Source organism: Pongo pygmaeus, chromosome 2, assembly GCF_028885625.2.
Source record: "Pongo pygmaeus isolate AG05252 chromosome 2, NHGRI_mPonPyg2-v2.0_pri, whole genome shotgun sequence".
NCBI lineage: Eukaryota > Metazoa > Chordata > Mammalia > Primates > Hominidae > Pongo > Pongo pygmaeus.
In genome coordinates this window covers 154,434,767-154,445,554 of record NC_085930.1, presented here as the reverse complement: position 1 = coordinate 154,445,554, position 10,788 = coordinate 154,434,767, and the positions used below count along the sequence as shown (strand labels likewise).

The following is a 10,788-nucleotide window of genomic DNA, read 5'->3' as shown; positions in this document are numbered from 1 at the left end:
TTGAGTGGCTGTTTCACACCATAGCAGAGGTTTCAGAATGTTTCTAATGGAGAGTCTCTGAGCAAAGATTGCTGGTTGGATTATTCTCATATTGAACAGAGATGGGAGCTGGGGCTGTCAGTTAACTCTGCTATCTACAGTTGGTCAGGACAAATATCTCTGAATGGTTTCTGAGAGGTGTATCTCTGTTCCCAAGATGTGGAATATTTATATCACCCCAGATACCCAGTCCACCATAGGCAGCCATTGTCCTGATGTCCATCACTATAGATTAACTTTGCTGGTTCTAGAATTTCACATAAATGGAATCATAGAGTAGGCTCTCATTATTTTTTTTTTGCTGGCTTACTTTGTTCATCATAGTGCTTTTGAGACTAACTTCTATTGTTGCACAGGTAACTAATTTATTCATTTTTATTTCCAAGTAGTATTAAATTATATATTTTAAAAAGAATATGCTTGCTATTGTATTTTGTGCCCAGAGCAACTACCTGTTCTTACCTAAAGTTTGCTCTTAAAATTAGCTCATTTCTTCACGTTGTCTTCCCCTAAATTTATTAAGTGATTCTTCTATTTGTTTTTTTTTTAAGCAGAGTTTCAAATTTGCTTACACTACACTCAGCCAAGCAAAATACATACAGTTTATTTGTTAATAATTTAGGTGACTTTCTTCATGAGATTTCACTCTGCTGGCTTAAGGAGTACATTTTAAGATCTGCAATTATGAACTTTCTGCTGATGTAGATAGTCTTTTTGGTAAAGTGCTCATTCTTCCAGACCTATATTGCACCATCCCTACTTCTTTCACAAAGATATCATCAAGATATATGAAGGTAGAGAATTTGTGAATTTGGGGAAAAGAGACAAACCCCTGACCTTGTGTTGTTTTGGGCAGCGCATTCATTACGATCCACTGAGAAATGTATGCTTTACTTGATATATACATATATATTTCTTCAAGCCAGCTATTGACTATGAAAGCTGATATTAATGTACTTGCTTGCTAGGGCTGCCATAACATAGTACCACAGAGTAAGTGGCTTAAATAACAAACATTTATTTTCTCACAGTTCTGGAGGCTTAAAGTCTGAGATCAAGGTATTGTCAGGGTTGATTTCTTCTGAGGTCTCTCTCCTGGGCTTATAGATACCCCTACACCAACCAATTCTCTAATAACAGATGGGTATCCTACAATAGTCTGACGATAGTTACCTGAAATTAACATTCCATTCCACAAGTTAAGTGCTCAATCTCAAAAGACTGCCCCTCACTTCAGATGCCAGGCATAAGTCCTGGACTACTGGAACTTTTGGCTGACCAGCTATAAATTCAGGAGGTTTTCACAACCCCTTCATAAGGTTTAACAGGTTGCTAGAACAGATCACAGAACACAGGAAAGCACTTCACTTACTATTACCATTATATTATAAGGGTACAACTCAGGAATGGCCAAATGGAAGAGATACATAGGGCAAGGTGGGGGAGGGGCGCCCAGAGTCTCCATGCATCTTTTCACACTTTATCGGTGCCTGGAGGTATTCACTAACCAAATATTCTCTGAACTCTGTCAATTAGGGTTTTTATGGAGGTTCTATCATGTATGCATGATTGATTATATCATTTGCCATTGGTGATAAACTCAATGTTCATCCAGCCCCCCTTCTCTCCCTACGGGTTGAGAGTAGACCTGAGAGTTTCAATCCTATAATCATGCCTTTCTTTCTGGTGGCCAGCCTCCATCCTGAAGCTATCTAGGGGCCTCCAGACACCAGTCATTTCATTAGCATACCAACACATTCATCACTTTGGAGATTCTGAGGGTCTTAGAAGCTGGGGCCTAATACCAAATATTATAACCAAAGATGCACCTATCATGCTTATTACTCAGGAAATTGCAAAGGTTTTAGAAGCTCTGTACCAGAAACTGGAGACAAAGACCAAATCTATATTTCTTATTATATCACATTATCACAATCCTTTACCCAACTCTTGCCTGAAGTGATTCACCTCATGTTTTGCCTTGGTGTTTTTCCATGCAATCCTCACTTTTGGTAGTCTCACCTTCCTGAAAAGCATGGAAAATTTTGGGTGCCTTTCTAACACGTGAGCACTAACAAAGGCTTGGGAGTAAAAACTGGGGCCTTCTATTTACCAATAAAGTTTCAATCTTATTATTTGAATAAGGCTACCTTATTTTGAAATGAGATAATCTTGCTTAGGTATGTACTCCCACGGTCCCAAATGTGAGACCCTTTTAATTCCGTTTCCCCGCTGGGACCAAATGCATTCTACTCTCATCATTCTCTTTAACTTGCCTTAGACACATCTCTTCTTGATCCTGTGATCTGTCAAAGGTTGGTCCAGGCACTATTGAATTAAGGTATCTCTGCTTCTCATAATTCTGTTGTCATCCCCAAATTCCCTAGGTAAAAGGGGGTATGTTGGAATTTTTACTTCTTTTAGATTATGTTGTCTTTATATCTTAGAGCAGGTAGCTTTATGACCTAACCATCATAGGCCCAGGGGATGCACTCTCTGTGGGATAAGTTAGTAGAGATGGTGAGGCAGGGGGGTCTCAAATTTCTTCTGTTTGTGGTTTTGTTTTTTGCCACTATATCCCTGGGCATTACTATGTAAACTGCTCATAACTGAAGTAAAAGAGAATAGAGTAAAAGAAAGAATAAATTACAATAAATGATAACATGAAGTGAAATGCTTATGACTCAAAGTTTAAGAGTAAAGTTACAGGCCAGGCCCGGTGGCTCACACCTGTAATTCCAGCACTTTGGGAGGCCAAGGTGGGGGGCATCACCTGAGGTCAGGAGTTTGAGACTACCCTGGCCAACACGGTGAAACCCCATCTCTACTATAAATACAAAAATCAGCCAGGCATGGCAGTGCACACCTGTAGTCCCAGCTACTCAGGAGGCTGAGGCAGGAGAATTGCTTGAACCTGGGAGGTAGAGGTTGCAGTGAGCTGAGATCGAGCCACTGCACTCCAGCCTGGGCAACGGAGTGAGACTCTGTCTTGAAAATAAATAAAAATAAATAAATAAATAATAAAGTAACAAATATAATACATATAAAAATAAATTTAAGATTAAAAACAGTTTAGAGTGGCAAATTTAATAATTTAAAAATAAATAAAAGAAAATTATTTTAAATTAGTCAAAAATTAGAAGTAATGACAAAAAATTGAATGTATAAAATTGAGAAATTACATTCAAAGCCAGCATATATATTATGTATAATATAATATTAATATATATTATATAAATATGTATATAACATATATTTATTATATTCTAGCATGTATTATATTTTTCTCTTTCCTGTGATCAGGCAGAGGGCTTTAGAGGTCCATGACACCAAGCATACATGCTGAGCTCTTCTTAAGTTGGCCAATAGGGAGCACCAGTAAGTATTTGGGAACAAGGTGAAGGAGGGCTTGAGTAAGGCACTGATTTAAGTGCTTTACAGATATTGTCGGCTTGAATTTTCATTTTCTATGAAATAGGTGCTATTATCTTTACCACAATTGTTCTATGCCTTCACATCTTGAGACACACGGTTTGCATTTCTTACTACAGTCCTCCACCCACTGGGTTACAGTGATAACTCTTTCTCTTTGCCCTGTAGTTGAGTCACACGGGTGACATCAACTCCCAGGTTATATTATTTCTGGCTGCATTGCCATTCATTTTTATTCCTTAACTCAAACCAGACCTCTGTAAATAGTACCTTCACAGAGCTCTCTTCAGTCATGATTTTCAGCTTGTCAGATCTTTTTTGAGTGTCCCTGCCATCTATTTCCTGTCAGGACTTTGACTGATAAAAGAACATAAATAAATATTTAATATGAAGAAAAATAAGAAGTGAAAAGAAGAAGACTAAAGAACAAAAGTGGAGCTTACAGTTAGAAATAAGAAAAGGACACTCATAATAGCAACAAAATATCAAATGATAATGGGCCACTATTCTATGCAACTAAACAGACACACATATATGATCATTTGGAAACAAAAGAAGAAATGAGGGAAAGTGAGGCTAGGGCAGAATAAGAAAACTGAAAGGAAATTAGGCCAAGGATACGCTTTCTGGAAGCTTCTTCTGGGTTGAGACGGTTATTAGAATAGAATTTTTCTTAAATTCACTTGGCCTGTAGGCTGCCTTCTCCTTTGGAATTTGCTCACAGAAAACTTGATGGTAGAGAATCATATTTTCCTTGTGCGCCAGGTATTGCTTCTCTCTCCTACTTGAGTCAATTTCTTTTTTTTTTTTTGATAGAGTCTGTTGCCAAGGCTGGAGTGCAGTGGCACTGTGTTGTTGGCTCACTGCACCCTCTGTCTCCTGGGTTCAAGCAATTCTCCTGCCTCAGCCTCCTGAGTAGCTGGGATTACAGGTGCCCACCACCATGCCAGGCTAATTTTTGTATTTTTAGTAGAGACAGGTTTCACCATGTTGGCCAGGCTAGTGTCAAACTCCTGATCTCAGGTGATCCACCCACCTTGGCCTCCCAAAGTGCTGGGATTACAGGCGTGAGCCAATGTGCCCGGCCTTGCTTGGGTCTATTTTTAATTTGTCTTTCCTAGAGAATATAACAATATTTATTTATTTGCAACTTAAAAAGATTTATTGCTATTCAGGCTTCAAATGAGCCCAAAATTCCGGGCTGGTGTGTGGTTCAGAAGTTGTTATGGTGTAACAGGATGCTGGACAAATCCAGGCAGCCTGACATGGAGGCCACCCTCTCTTCCTTGGTCCCCTGCTCCAAAAGCAGCTGCTGGTGGGGTCAACTCTTTCCCAACTGCCTCATTCACCTGACAGGACTCCAAGACTGGGGCACGCAGCCTCGTGATCCCCACAGCTCACAGCTGAGAAGCTTCCCATATCTCTCCTAGCACTGGAGGAAGAGCCTTCTCCTTGGGATAAGACACTATGGCTTTGGCCCTGTGGAAGGAGAAATGTTGCCATAGCATTTGCCTTAAGAGCACAAGGTCTTTAGTTTAATTAGATCCCATTTGTCAATTTTGGCTTTTGTTGCCATTGCTTTTGGTGTTTTAAACATGAAGTCCTTGCCCATGCCTATGTCCTGAATGGTATTGCCTAGGTTTTCTTCTATGGTTTTTATGGTTTTAGGTCTAACATTTAAGTCTTTAATCCATCTTAAATTAATTTTTGTATAAGGTGTGAGGAAGGGATCCAGTTTCAGCTTTCTACATATGGCTAGCCAGTTTTCCCAGCACCATTTATTAAATAGGGAATCTTTTCCCCATTTCTTGTTTTTGTCAGGATTAAATGGGATCTAATTAAACTAAAGAGCTTCTGCACAGCAAAAGAAACTACCATCAGAGTGAACAGGTAACCTACAGAATGGGAGAAAATTTTTGCAATCTACTTATCTGACAAAGGGCTAATATCCAGAATCTACAATGAACTCTAACAAATTTACAAGAAAAAAACAAACAGCCCCATCAAAAAGTGGGTGAAGGATATGAACAGACACTTCTCAAAAGAAGACATTTATGCAGCCAAAAGACACATGAAAAAATGCTCATCATCACTGGTCATCAGAGAAATGCAAATCAAAACCACAACGAGATACCATCTCACACCAGTTAGAATGGCAATCATTAAAAAGTCAGGAAACAACAGGTGCTGGAGAGGATGTGAAGAAATAGGAACACTTTTACACTGTTGGTGGGACTGTAAACTAGTTCAACCATTGTGGAAGTCAGTGTGGCGATTCCTCAGGGATCTAGAACTGGAAATACCATTTGACCCAGCCATCCCATTACTGGGTATATACCCGAAGGATTATAAATCATGCTGCTATAAGGACACACGCACACATATGTTTATTGTGGCACTATTCACAATAGCAAAGACTTGGAACCAAGCCAAATGTCCAACAATGATAGACTGGAATAAGAAAATGTGGCACATATACACCATGGAATACTATGCAGCCATAAAAAAGGATGAGTTCATGTCCTTTGTAGGGACATGGATGAAGCTGGAAACCATCATTCTCAGCAAACTATCGCAAGGACAAAAAACCAAACACTGCATGTTCTCACTCATAGGTGGGAATTGAACAATGAGAACACATGGACACAGGAAGAGGAACATCACACACTGGGGCCTGTTGTGGGATTGGGGGAAGGGGGAGGGATAGCATTAGGAGATATATCTAATGTTAAATGACGAGTTACTGGGTGCAGCACACCAACATGGCACATATATACATATGTAACAAACCTGCACGTTGTGCGCATGTACCCTAAAACTTAAAGCATAAAAAAAAAAAAAAGCACAAGGGATGCATGGTCTGAGATCAGAGGTTGCGAGGTGGCCACCCATGAGCCAGACTGTCTCACTGATGTTTCCGTTTGGGATACATCACACCACACAGTGTTTAAAAAAAATTAGTTGCCAATATTTTAAAATGATAACATTTCATACAAAAATCTGGATTTTTGGCTACTCTAGGAATAAACATTGAAACTATCTGGCAATACTGGGCCCACACTATTCTTATGTGACACTGACTGGTCATAGCTAGGTAGCAGTTGACTTCACAGACTGGCTATACACTCTCCAGTTTGTGCCACCCTTAATTATATTTACAACTGGAGACCAGGCCTCAGCAGCCTTGTATCAATGCACATGTGCTGTGACTTTCTTTATCGTATAAGAAATATTTACATTGTAGTATTATCTTTAATCAAAAAGGAAAAATCAAAGTCAAGCCTGGAATCAACATGTTTCTCATAGTCCTTGTCACTCATTTAAGTCTCTTGCTAAGCCCTGCGAGTACCTGAGTTTGTAGACAACAGAGCACTCCTAATATCTCCCCCAAGGGATTCCTGCCCCACATACCCTACCTCTCCAGGATATACTGCACACTAGTATTAACTGGGCAAATATGCAAAGGAAATCAAAATTAGCAACAGAAGTTAAGGGAGGAATAGACTAAGAGCAACTCCTTTCGCCTCTTCGTTATAACAGGGGGCTGGAGTAGAACAAAGTCGTTAATACTCTCACTTTGCCTTTAACGTAGTAACAAAAAAAAAAAAGTGAGAGAGAAGAGAGAGAGAGAAAGTCATAAAGATTCTTCAGGTCCTAAAACACACTGGTTCCCATTCCTCAACTGCTTTGGAAATGAGCGAGGCTCTTTAGAGAGAATGTCTAATGGGGATGGATAACGTGGTCAGCCCAGCAGATGCCCTGGGCTATCAAGAACTCTCCATCTCATCCTCCCTTAGGCCAGGGTGGCTTGCCCCAGCCTAAAATGTCAAGTGGCACAAAATGATTTTCAGTAAGGGTAGCAAACTCATTGTAGAAAGGGGATTAAAGGGGGACAGAGAGTGGGAATTTGGCCTTGGCAAACCCAAGACAGAGGAAAAGGGACCTTCCTCACACCCCTCCATTCTGTTGTGACGGATGCCGTGCTATATGCCCTTTAGAGAGGCAGCGATCTTGATGCAGCTCAGACGCTTCCAGCCGCTGCTCAGGATGCTCTCTATGCGGTAGTTCCCGGTGGTGAGCCAGCTGGGCAGCTCCGGGTAAGGCACAGTGAATTTGCTCTTGGGCAGTGAGTAGGTTCCTTCTTCGAAGGGATAGTGGCAAGGAAGCCCATAGGTATGTAGGGGCTCTGGGCAGGGCCCCCCAAAAGTGTTCAAAGGTACAGCTGCCATGGGGTCTTGATCCAGAGGCCAGCCACTTCCTTCTCCCAAACCAAATCCATCTCCAGACGAGAACTCAGGGAGACAGTGGTGCTGCCCAGGAGACTGAGGGTCACGTTCTCAGGAAGGATGATGGGGTCAGGCTCCAGAGCTACGCCTCTGATCATCGCAGGGTCCTTCCCTTCATCACAGTTATTCCAGGAAAAGCTACTAAGCTTTTTCAGGTGGGCTTGCACAGGGGCGCGAGAAGCAAGCCCAGGGCGATCTGGAGCGAAGCCTGAGTCAGGGATTGCGTTGTGAAGGTTGGGTCCGGGTGGAGTTAACTGCAAGGTCTGTGGTGGCAGAGGCACCTTTAAATGGCTTCCTGCATTGGTTGTAAATATAACGACGTTTAAAAGCAACAGTAGATTGGGACGGGGATCGAGATGCTCATGTATGTTGAGAGAAATCTTGTTCTAGCAAAAAAAACAAAAAACAAATGCATCCGATAGGTACAATCAGTGCTTACAATTCAGTGAGCTAGTTTTTAAAACGAGATTTCTTATTTACAAAACATTTATGTTTTATCAAACTATGTGTAAGACACTTTTCTAAGTGGTTTACAAATACTGCTTGCTTGAATTTCCATTCTCTGTGAAGTAGGTACTATTATCCTTGCTATTTTACAGATGAAGAAAACAAGACATGGAAAAGTTAGGCATTTGACCGAAGTCTCAAGACTAGTAAATGATACAGAAGGCATTCAAATCTACACAGTCTGGCTCCAGATATTGTACCCAATTGCAATTGCTGAATCAATAAATATAAAGCTCTCAGCAGTGTCTTCAGAGAGACAATTAAGTTTCTCAAAATAGAGGAGATATATGTTGATAGCGTCGTCATGAAGATACTTTGGTCAGAAGTCACAGAAGCAAGCAAAAACTAGCTAATAAAAAAGAGGAGATGTTACATAAACCTTAAAAAGTTATTTTAAGAAAACTGAGAGACAAAATGAAGCTATCGAGATGTGAAAAAATATCAAAAAATAAAAACAAACCATACATCCTGGGAAAATTCTCTAATTCTCCTCTAATTTGTTTCTTTTTGCTTCATTCTCTCTCAACCTAGTTCCTCAACTTCTTACTCCATGAGGCATGTGATGTAGAGTATATTCTTTAGCTTTCAAGTTTATATCTTCTCCATTCAGGATCCCAGCTGTTTGGCTTTTGTCTGGTGTCCACTTCTGATCCAACTGACAGAAGCAAGTTGGTGAGGGACACAGAGCAAAGTTATGACAGCTAGGGGCAGTTATCAGAGAAAGGAGGTCACTTGGTTTGTGTGGGATACCAGCAAATGTGTTTGTCATAGATAGTACCTTAAAAACAGTGATGCATTGCTCAAGTGGGCATTCAATGTGGAGGAAGCCTGGAATAGTGTCAGGCTTCCAGCTTTGAGAATGGTCTTTGGGAGCAGATCTCAGAACCATGAGAAAGAATTTGATAAAGAGCAAGGAAGGCAGCTAGAACACTCTTAGGAAAATACTTAAGGCATAAGAAAAAAATGTAGCTTCAGGTAAAACAGGTACTTGTTATGAAGTGCACTCATTATGGATTTGTTTCTAATTTGCTTTACTTTGTATTTACTTATTTGTTTATTTAATAATTATTTTTGAACATTTAATATATAAGAAATATAATGCTGTTTTCCAGAGTCATAGACGACTAAAGCAGGTACTTCCTTTTGTTGAAGGGGATAATAAAATATTACTTTAGTTTACCTCACACAACTATAATATCTACCTATATATCTGTCTATAAAAAAACCTATAGGAAAAAGATATATCTGCTCATTTTACCATTCTTATTTAACATTATTCCAGAAATGTTGGGTAAAGGAATAAGACCAAAAAATAACTTAGTCATAAGTTTGAGAAAAAAATCAAAATATCATTACCAACAGATTATATACTTACCTAGCAAGAAAACCCAAGAAAATCACTAGAACACTTTAAAATGTTTGAGTTCAGCATGTTGAAACAAATATATGAAATTAATATCTTTCTACTATTTGAGAAGCAATCTGTTAAAAATAAAATGGAAAGTAAAAAAATATAAAAAGCAACCTAATAATAAAACAAAAAGAATTTAATAAATAATAAATATAATACCAAGAAAAAAATTTAAGCAAAAGTATACTAAGCTGTGCAAAACTGTTCAAAATTCTTAGCCAGAGTAAAAGAGAGGATTTTAATAGGAGAGGCATAAAGCATTTCTCTACTGGAATACGTAATAAATTTTTCTAAATGTAAACAAAAAAGGTATTTTTTTAAAAGAACTGTACTCACTGTAATTGTGAAGTTTATTTGGAAAATGGCATGAACTTAAAAAAGAGTAATCAAGAAAAGCTTCTAATCATAGATTTTAAAATATAAGATAATGCCATTATAATTATTGTGATATTTATACATTATTACATAGATCAATCACAGAACAGAAAGTACAAAATCTTTTCCCAGAATATATAACATTTTAGTTAATCATAAAAGTAGCATCTTACAAAAGTTGAGAAAGAATGAATTATTCAATAAATGTCCTGGGGTATTCTGGATCACCACTTGGGAAAAATAATTGATTAAATCTGTTACTCTAATGATAAAATACATGAACAACAATTCCAGATGAAATAAATTCATGAATATTAAAAAAGTTGAAGCTAAAAACTATTAACAAAAAATACAGGTAAATATTTATATAATCACATAGACTTGATCTTTAGAAACATGAAATGAGAGACAAAAATCACAATAAAAATACAGACATTTTTGAACTACATAAAAATATAAAATTTTTTTTGGTAAAAAAAGTAATCTGTTAAAATATATATAATCATTAAATTAATGAATACTTGCTTAGACTTGGAATTTAAGAACCAGAAAACATTTCACCTTTAAATGTTAAACATATTCTATGCTAATTAGTTTTTTAAAGAGAAAAAATAAATTATCTTGAAAATGCTCATATCTTATTATATCACATATCATCATATTTTAATAAAATTTTTCTCAGATTAAATGTTTGGCAACTATTCATGAAAGTTTCAAGTAATCTATTTCAAATGACCT

The 10,788-nt window shown here is 38.2% G+C and overlaps 1 pseudogene; it reads right to left on the bottom strand.

Annotated features, from left to right (window-relative positions):
- Window positions 1-7,454: 7,454 nt before the first annotated feature.
- Window positions 7,455-8,004, bottom strand: LOC129032934 (ganglioside GM2 activator-like; annotated as a pseudogene).
- Between the last annotated feature and the right edge of the window lie 2,784 nt (window positions 8,005-10,788).